Below are 10268 nucleotides of genomic sequence, written 5' to 3' on the forward strand. Positions count from 1 at the left end.
ACAGCCACTGGGCTCCTGGTGCACATCACAGCCACTGGGCTCCTGGTGCACACCACAGCCACTGGGCTCCTGGTGCACATCACAGCCACTGGGCTGCTGCTCCACTCATGAGAGAGCGACCTGCCAGTTCAGGGCCAGCGAGGGAAACAGAACTCAGTGAGACCTAACTCACTTAGAGTCCGTGGCAGCAGCTGCCCCAGTGCTCCTGGACTGGCTGACTGGGAGGGGCAGGCCATGTGGGGTAGGAACCATAATCAAGTGCCAGAGCTTGGTTAGGAGTGCGCTCCTCCTGGTTGCCCGTCAGTTCTCCAGGCAAACCCTGGATTTGAGCCAACAGCAGTTTCCTCAGTTTGCCCAAAAAGCCTATTTAAGAAATATTAGATGATTCTTAGAGTAACATCTACTTAAAGCTCAGAGATCTCTTCCTTTGAGACAAGGCCATCCCAGGGTGGCCTTAAATGCATTATTTATCCGAGAATCACCTTGAGCCCCCACTCCTCCTGCCCGTCTCTACTGTGGCAGTGCTGGGATTCAGGCCCGAATCACTGTGCCTGGTTTATACAGTCCTGGGATGGAATCCAGGGCTTTGGGCTACATCCCGGTTCCACGCACACAAGTTTGAATACTTGGTTCCCCGCCCCCCACCCAGCATGTGGAACTGTTTTGGAAGGGTTAGAAGGAGTGGCCTTGTTGGAGGACGTGTCACCAGGACAGGTTGTAAGATTTCAAAAAATTCACACCTTTTCCACTGTGCTGTCTCTGCTTCCTGTTTGTGGACTGGGAAATGAGCTCTCAGCTGCGCTCCGGTGCCAGCAGGCCTGCTGCTGCTGCCATGCCGACTTTCATGATGGACTCTAGCCCTCTGAAACCTTAAGCCCAATTAATTGCTTTCTCTTATGTACTGATGTTTTGTTACAGCAATTGAAAAGTAACTAATCCAGTGTGTATGCATACATGAACACCCCCCCCCCACAAATTTGTGCTAAATTAATTAAGTAGTTATAATTAGGACAATAAAGTTTTACATAAGGGCATACACTATAACAAACCCTAACTTCCAGATACAGTATGACAAAAGCAGTCCTGAGGAACAACACACTCAGAATGGATAAGTAAAACAGGCACAGGAATGTGCATCTATAATCCAAGCAGTTGGGAGGTGGAGGCAGGATCATCTCAAGTTTAAGGCCAGCCTCAGCTACACAGTGAGTTCAAGACCAGCACAGGCTACTTGACACCCAGTCTCAAAAGGATTCCAAATAGGCAGAATGTGACGGCATATGCTTTTAATCCCAGCATTTGGGAAGCAGAGGCAGGTGGCTCTCTGAGTTTGAGGTCAGTTTGGTCTATATAGCAAGATACAGGCTGGCCAGGGATACACAGTGACACCCTGTCTAAAAATGGGTGTGGCTCATTGGTATTGTAATATCCTAGTGTGTATGATATCCTAGTTTTAATCCTGAGGGTCACTAAATAATAATAAATTATCAAACACAGTCAATGCATATACTGTATACTCTACAGTGGAAATAATATAAATTGTTATACGACTAACGACATAGATGAATCTCAACACATAATCATGACAGTGTGTATCAGGGGAGACAGATCCTAAGAAGTATACTGTCTTGCAGGGCGGTGGTGGCGCACGCCCTTAATCCCAGCACTCGGGAGGCAGAGGCAGGCGGATCTCTGTGAGTTCGAGACCAGCCTGGTCTACAAGAGCTAGTTCCAGGACAGGCTCCAAAACCACAGAGAAACCCTGTCTCGAAACCTCCCCCCCCCCAAAAAAAAAAGAAAGAAAGAAAAAAAAGAAATATACTGTCTTAATTTTGTAGTATTATGAGGTGTGATCTTTTATTGATATGCTAGGTATACTTCTCTGTATATATATTTAAATAGGAAAAATCAGATAACCAAATTAACTCAATGGCGTAATGTTAACAAGTTATTGTTTGCTGGTTGTGGAGGTTCATATCTGATATGCAGAACTTGAAAGGCAGAAGCAGGAGCAGAAAATTTTTGAGTTTGAGGCCAGCTTTGGCTACACAGTGAGAACCTATGTCTCTCTCCAAATAAATAAATAGCTACTAAAATGCATACACACCCACTGTTTAAGTATAAAAATGTTTGTTTCAACAGTTTGCAGTAGTTTTGCTTCTGTTTAGTTTTTTGGTTTTAAGTAGAACTATTAATGTCATAAAGAATGAAAAAGAAGTTTAAAAAAAGTTGAAAGAAAAGGTTGACACCAGCGTGGTGGCGCACGCCTTTAACCCCAGCACTCAGGAAGCAGAGGCAGGCGGATCTCTGTGAGTTCAAGGCTAGCCTAGTCTACAGGATGAGTTCCAGGACAGCCAGGGCAACACAGAGAAACCCTGTCTCAAAAATTCACACACACACACACACACACACACACACACACACACACACACACACACACACACACACAGAGCTGCCAAGTTCAGAATTACTGTGACAAGAATCTATGGATACTGACTAGTCACCAGATAGCTTCTGAGCACACAAAGAAATTCTCTAAATGGCGAATGACAAACAAACACAGAAGGAATTTGATACTAGATTCTGTTTCGGGATATTTGATCATACTGTGATATTCGAGAATGTTGAGAGAAGTTTACCTTGAATCAGGGGGTTGAACCCACAACTAGCTGAAGGAATTAGACACAGAGAAGCCAGCAATTTGGATAGGGAAAACACACAGGAAGGAAAGGACGGGGACTTGAGTTTGGCGCTTCCTTTGGGTCCGGGGACGAGTGAAGAGACAGGTCTCCAGCCAGAATTAGCTTAAACATAATTTTGTGCAGAACTGGATTGATTTTAAGTCTCAGTTCCTGGCAGACCCTCACCAACAGGACATGCTTTGCCTGCTATTCATCATTAATACAATTCATTGTTTCTTATCACTTTCCCTTGGGGAATTATGACTTAGTAGTTTCGCACATAGAGAAAACACAACTCTAGCCAGGAATGACAACACAGGAAGGAGCTAGCTTTGAAGTTTACATTTCCAGTCCCTCTGGGCTTGTGTGACTCAGAGAGACTCCTTATCGCCAAAACAGAAATGCTGTCTAACAGCTGGTGACATGCGTGTTTACATGTTCTCATCTAAGTGCTCTGGCAGTTGTGCACAGCACAGACTGGGTTCTTAGAAAGTTCAATAGTCTTGTCCTGTCTGGAAGCAGTGGGAACGATGGTAATGCTTCCCACCATTGCGAAGAAAATGCATTAATCAGCTCAGAAGCACAAAAATCCACTCTAAACATATCTTTAATACAAAAAGAAAGGTTACAGTGCAATAACTGTTGGATGCAGATGAGTCAGAAAGTGATTAATAGGGACTACATGGTCCATATAAAATAGAAACTTTCTTATCACAGTAAGCAGTACCAATATATGAAAGTTATCGTTAAGACTTGGATTTTCAGGGCCAGGATGGTGACAAGTGCCTTTAATTCCAGAACTTAGGAGGCAGAAAGGGAAGAGAATAGGTGAGTTCAATGCAAACCTGGTCTGTATAGTTTGTTTGTTTTCAATATATGTGTATGGGTGCTTTGCTTGCATGTATGTCTGTGTACGGCGTTCATGTAGTACCTATGAAGCCCAGAAGAGAGTATCAGACCCCCTCCGAACTGAAGTTACAGGCAGTTCTAAGTCACCATGTGGGTGCTGGGAATTGAACCTAGGTCCTCTGATAGAGCAGCCAGTGCTCTTAACTGTGAAACCACCTCTCTAGTCCCCAGGATAAGGTTCTGAAGATGACAGTTCATGATGAGTGTGCTGGACCATGCTTGTCAAGGACTGGTGTGGGAGGTCCTTCTGTGTATGTGCTGCTTTTATTGGTTAATGAATAAAGAAGCTGCTTTCAGCCAATGGCTTAACAGAATATAGCCAGGCTGGAAAAGATACACACAGAGAGTAGGTGGAGTCAGGAGACGCCATGTAGTCTCAGCCTGGAACAGATGTGCTGGGACTTGCCAGTAGGCCACAGCCACATGGCAATACACCGATTAATAGAATTGGGTTAAATTAAGATAGAAGAGCTAGCCAATAAGAAGCTAGAGCTAATAGGCTGAGCAGTGATTTAATTAATGTAGTTTCTGTGTGGTTATTGCGAGTCTGCGTGGCCGGGAACGAGCAAGTGTTTTCCCACTACAGAGGACTATGATAGTAGCCACATTGCTATGAGCGTTGAATACCAAAGAACCAGCTAACTGTCATATTAAGACTGGTATCCTGGCCCAGGTCTCTACTATTCTTGTGGGACGGCTAGATGTGTGCATGCATGTATGTATAAATCCTAAGTCCATTTAGTGTTGCTTGTATGAACATATGTTTAGGGCTGACTACTTGGGATTGGATAACACAGCAAGGGGCCTGTCCCTGGAGAAAACAGATCCCTACCCCAGTAGCCAATGACTGACTGGAGCTCTTCTACCTAGTGGGGGCAGGACCTTAGTAAATTTCCCCTAACCACACTGGCATGTTGACTGGTGTGGTCACCATGCAAATCCTGTTTAGGTAACTCTACTGCTGAGTTTCACTGGGCAGCATCCCCGCCATGTTTAGGAGATACTGTTTAGGTAACTCTACTGCTGAGATTTCACTGGGCAGCATCCCCGTCATGTTTAGGAGATACTGTTTAGGTAACTCTACTGCTGAGATTTCATTGGGCAGCATCCCTGCCATGTTTAGGAGATACTATTTTGCAGCAGGTGCTGTTCCTACTCAGATATATCACTAGACTACTTAAAAGGCAATGGAGGACCTGGAGAGATGGTTTAGCAGTTAAAAGCACTCGTTGCTATTGCAGAGGTCCTGGGTTTGGTTTCCAGCATCCACATGGTGGCTCACAATCACCAATCCTAGGGGATCTGACTCCTTCTGAACTTTGCACTCACGTGGTGCACAAACATTCATGCATGCAAAACACTCATTCACATAAAAATACAAAAATCTAAAAAATAAAAATTCTAAAAGGCAGTGGACAGGGCATGGTGTCACACATCAGCAATTCCAGCACTCAGAAGGTTAAGACAGCAGACTGTGGGTTTGAGCACAGACTGGGTTATATAGTGAATTCCTGAATAATTCAGGCTGCACTGCCAGATCCTGTCTAAATAAAAAAGAAAAGAAAAACAAAAAAAACCACTCTGAAAATAAATGAATGAAAAGAAACCAGATGCTAAAGGACACGACATGTACAAGCTACTCAAAACTAGTAAGAAATTACATGTGCAGCTAGCAATCACTGCCGTGTCTGCTGTTGGCTAACATGTAGTATCACAAGTGAGAACACTGCAGCCAGTATTATTTCTGTTTGCTGACAATCCCCTCTCCCTCCATTTCTTTTCCTTGGTAACAACTGCCCAAGATCCTTGAAATTTAAAAACACTACCAAACTCTATCCAGGCTCTGCCGCCTTTTCACAGTGCTTCTCAGAATGGTGAGAGCTTGTACCTGCCAGGTCACAGCGAGCCCAGAAAGCTTCCCACTTCCCTGTCCTCTCCTTTGGGGGCATCTATTACTCATTGGCTATCCCTCCATTGCGTTTCATGTGCGTGAATTTTTGCTGATTATCACCTTTACCTCTAGTCTTTTAAAAATTTTTAGTGTATGGGTGCTTTGTTTGCATGTAAATCTGCGTATCATGTGTATAGTTGGTATCCACCTGGGCCAGAAGAGGGTTTCAGAGTCCAGAGAACTGGAATTACAGACGGTTCTGAGCCACTTTGAGCGTGCTGGGAATTGAGCCCAGGTCCTCTGGAAGAGCAGCCAGTGCTCTTAACCATGCGACCTCAAGGCAGAGCTACTCCTCCAGCCTCCTCGCCTCTCGTCTTTGTCTTTGCAGCCTGAAAGGGCATCTCCAGCAGGCCTGTGCCCCTCACCTGGACGTTTCTACAGCTCTGTCTTTCCACGGTCCTGCTCCTGCAATGTGCCCTGGAGAGGCTAGAGGGGAAATGTCAGGGCTGGGGTCTTCACAGGCTGGTTTGTCCCTTGAGTTGCCTGACTCTAGACAGGGTAGCCCCTCCGATCTGGATGAGAGGTGCAGCAGAGATGAGTCAGTCTGGTTTTGTCTCCCTGCTTTAGAAAGTGGCTGTGTTTAAGGAGTTACAAGGCACAGTCACAAACTTAGTGGAAACACTGCTCACTCTCTAACAGAGACTTTTTTATGTCTTAAAAATTTATTTTATTTTATTTTTTGGGGGGGTTCTTCGAGACAGGGTTTCTCTGTGGCTTTGGATCCTGTCCTGGAACTAGGTCTGTCTGTAGACCAGGCTGGTCTCGAACTTGTCTTAAAAATTTAGGGTAGAGTTCGAGATTAGAACAAAACAGAACTCCAACTCTGATTGTCCTGGCACTCACCATGTAACCCAGGCTCTCTCTGGACTCAGTCTCATAAGTACTGGTTATGGGAGTACATGCCACAGCCAGCTAAAAATGAAATTATTTTTAGGGATTTTTTTGAACTGAAGAAAGTATTTCAGGAACTGGAAATCAGACCCAGTTAACCAGTGCCATCTTCTACACTGTGCCGTGAACAGCAGCACGGGTCTTAAAAAAAACTTCTAAATTACTGGTTTACTATGGTCCCCTCTGTCTATAGATGCTGGGTCTTCTAAGAGTTAGACACTGATGATTAGTGCAACTAATTTTGAAAGCTCTAGGCTGTGTGTTGACAGAAAGAGAACTGCTATCCTTCTTTAAAATTCCCGGGAAAACTGTTAGTCCTAACTAATGGGAGCAGAAGACAAAGACAGAGGAGGTTGGAACCTGCTCCTCTGTGTGAGGCTCCACAGCCTTCAGATGGGTTAACGAATAGTTGTGAAAGAAGACAGAAAACATCGTGAATGACTTAAAAGAACCTAAACACACAACAGAGTGGCTGGCTCCCTGCTGCACACAGAAAAGGAGGACAGACTACTTTGTAAAGCCAACAGGAGGAGCACAGGAAAGAACTGACCCAAAGACATAAAGAACAGGAGCCAGGAGAGACGAGAGCAATGTGATATGGTTGTTTTTGTTTTTGAAGACAGGGTTTCTCTACAGCCCTGCCTGTCCTGGAACTTCCTCTGCAGGCCAGCTGGCCTCGAAGTCCCAGAGATTCTCTTGCCTTTGCCTCCCAAGCACCGCCACCAGCTGAACAATCTGAGTTTTAAGGTTGAGCCAGGCCTTGTCACAGAGATAGTTTTGGGATTTTCATTTTTACACTGACCCTGTGAACAAATCATTTTTTTCTTTATTTCTTTCTTTTCTTTTTCTTTTTTTTTTTGATTGTTGAGACAGAGTTTCTCTGTGTAGCTTTGGAGCCTGTCCTAGAACTAGCTCTGTAGACCAGGGTGGCCTCGAACTCACAGAGATTCACCTGCCTCTATCTCCAGAGTGCTGGGATTAAAGGCCACCAACACCCAGCTTCATTTGCTAATACTTTTAATCCCTTGAAAACAGGGTGGAAGAGCTGAAGAGATGGCTCGGTGTCTGAGAGCACTTGTTGCTCTTACAGAGGACCTAGGTTTGGTTCTCAGCACCCATATAGTGTCTCACAACCACCCATCTTTCCAGGTCCAGGGAAATCCAGTGCCTTCCTCTGACTTATGCAGGCAACGAGCATGCATGTGATACACATACATACACACGAGAAAACACTGATACACAAAGAATTAAATACATAAATCTAAATACAAACAAAAAAACCCTACAGTGCAGCTGGTGGGTGTAAGGAAGCACATGCCTGTAACTCCAGTACTTGGGGGGCAGAGGCAGTTCAACGTCATCCTAATTTCACACTGAGTTCCACCCAGCCTAGACTACATGAAACCCTAGCTTCAAATAAAGAAAAAAGAAAAACAAAACAAACAACAACCACCACCCCATTGCAGAAGTCTGCATGGCAGCACATGAGCTGGGTTGAGATGGGAAGATTAATAAACCTAGAAGTTCTAGCCCGGCAGCATGGTGAATCCACATTTCCAGAACCTTCCACCCCCTTTTTAAAAAATGACAACACTCACAAGGAAGAGGCAGGAGGAGCTCTGTGAGTTAGAGCAGGTGGTCTATGTAGCAAGGTCAAAGCCAGCCAGCACTACACAGTGAGACTGCCTCCAACAACAGAAAGAATGTGGAAGGACACCAAGAGTAAATCTCCTGGTGGGCACTGTCCCCAAGGGGATTCTGCAGAGAAAGAGGTGACAGGGCAGAGCTGGAAAGCTGGACTGCAGAGGCAGCTGACTACTTCCCAAGGAAATCAGTCCTTCATCTAGACACATGTGGTGTGGTGGTGTGAAAAATCCTTCTGTGTATGGGTTGCTTTTATTGGTTAATGAATAATGAAGTTGTCTTGGGCCTGTGTGGGGTAGAATAGAGATAGGCAAGGAAAACTAAACTGAATGCTGGGAGAAAGAAGGAGGAGTCAGTGAGAAGACATGTAGCCCTGCCAGAGACAGACGCTGGACGAAACCTTGCCAGCAAGCCACAGCCACATGGTGATGCACAGATTAATAGAAATGGGTTAAATCAGAGCTAGCCAATAAGAAGATGGAGCTAATAGGCCAAGCAGTGATTTAATTAATACCATTTCTATGTGGTTATTTTGTGGCTGAGCAGCCGGGAACAAAGAGTAGGGCTAAGGGTCACTATCTCTCTTAATTTACTTAGCTCTGAGAAAAAAATAAAGGTAGAAGCTGGCATTCAACCCCAGAGAAGCTCACTGTGAGATCTGAATGATCACTCTAGGTAAATGAAGGAGGAAAGACAGAGTTTGGGAAAAACGTATTTATTTCACTTCCTATTTGTGTGTCTGTCACACAGGTTCACATGAGTGTGTTTGTGTGTACATACATGTGCACACGCATGCAGAGGCCAGAGGTCAATGCTGAATGTTTTCCTCTGGTGCTCTCTATTTTATCTTCTCAGACAGTCTCACTGAATGGTGCCCCCATTCAGACAAACTAGCGGCCAGGAATCCTGACTGCGAGGCTATCTCTGAAGCACTGGCCTGGGACAGAAAGACAAACTTAAGCAGGTGTGGAAGGGAAGGCCCCTCTCTTAGCAGTCTGGCTGAAGTCTCTTACCGGCTGCGAATCAATGAGCAACGTCGCTGTGAAGGCTGCTGACATGGAGACAGGAGGCCTTTTATACAGAGATACTTCAAATAATGTCAGCACAGCAACAAACCATGCTAACACCTGAGCAACTATGATCCTGACTATGGCTTCACTCTTTCCCCAAGTGAAACGTCTCAGAATCTCACAGACAGGACTGTTTAGTTACAGCACGGTCATCTGCCTTCTCAGCTGGGATCCCATGCAGGAGCCACTCCAGCATCTCACTGAAATTCCTCAGCCTTCCTTCAAAGAGACAATCTAGAACCTTCCAAAATTATACATATAGCAGCAAAAAGACAATGGACAGGTATTTCTCAGTGAACTCCCATGGAGTGTATCCTATCCTGATCTGTCTCTGAGCATCTCTAGTTCTAAATCTACGTTAACCTCAAATCAATGTTTTTTTTTTTTTTTTTTTTTTTTGGTTTTTCGAGACAGGGTTTCTCTGTGGCTTTGGAGCCTGTCCTGGAACTAGCTCTGTAGACCAGGCTGGTCTCGAACTCACAGAGATCCGCCTGCCTCTGCCTCCCGAGTGCTGGGATTAAAGGCGTGCGCCACCATCGCCCGGCTTCAAATCAATGTTTTTAAGTAACAATCTTCAACTCCATCTCATACTAGCTCAGAGGGAGGTCAATAATCTGGGCTTCACTTGAGTAGAGATCTTAGACAACAAACTCCTCAGGCAACAGCACAGAGATCTGTTTCTGGCCAGTGCCACCGACATGCTGAAGAACATGAAGAGATGAACATAATGAAGAGAAATGGAAATTCAAGAACTGGAGAATACATTGTCTGAAATGAGAACATCACTGGGCAGCCAATTAGATTCAGAAGATAAAGGATCAGTGAATAAAAAATAGGTTCATTTAATTTAAAACTAATAAAAAGCCAGAAGGGGGTAGGAGATGGTTTAGTAGATAAAGCGCTGTTCTGCAAGAATGCAGACCTAAGTTTGCATGACCCCCACATAAATACTGGGCGGCTGTGGTGTCGCCCCTGCAATCCCAGTGATTGGAAGATGGAAACAAGGGATTCCCCAGAGCAAGCTGGCTAGTCTTATCTGTGACATCTGGGTTCAGTAGAGACTCTCCTCAATGAACAAGGTGAAGCGTGAATAAGGAAGACATCTAAGGTGGAGCCTCTGAG

The 10268-nt window shown here is 44.9% G+C and overlaps 1 protein-coding gene across 2 annotated transcripts in view; it reads right to left on the reverse strand.

The window, feature by feature from the left end:
- The window catches only part of Tpst1 (tyrosylprotein sulfotransferase 1), a 58778-nt gene that overhangs the window by 6370 nt on the left and 42140 nt on the right, over nucleotides 1–10268 (reverse strand). The window lies entirely within an intron of this gene.

Source organism: Microtus ochrogaster, chromosome 2 (assembly GCF_000317375.1).
Source record: "Microtus ochrogaster isolate Prairie Vole_2 chromosome 2, MicOch1.0, whole genome shotgun sequence".
Lineage (NCBI taxonomy): Eukaryota > Metazoa > Chordata > Mammalia > Rodentia > Cricetidae > Microtus > Microtus ochrogaster.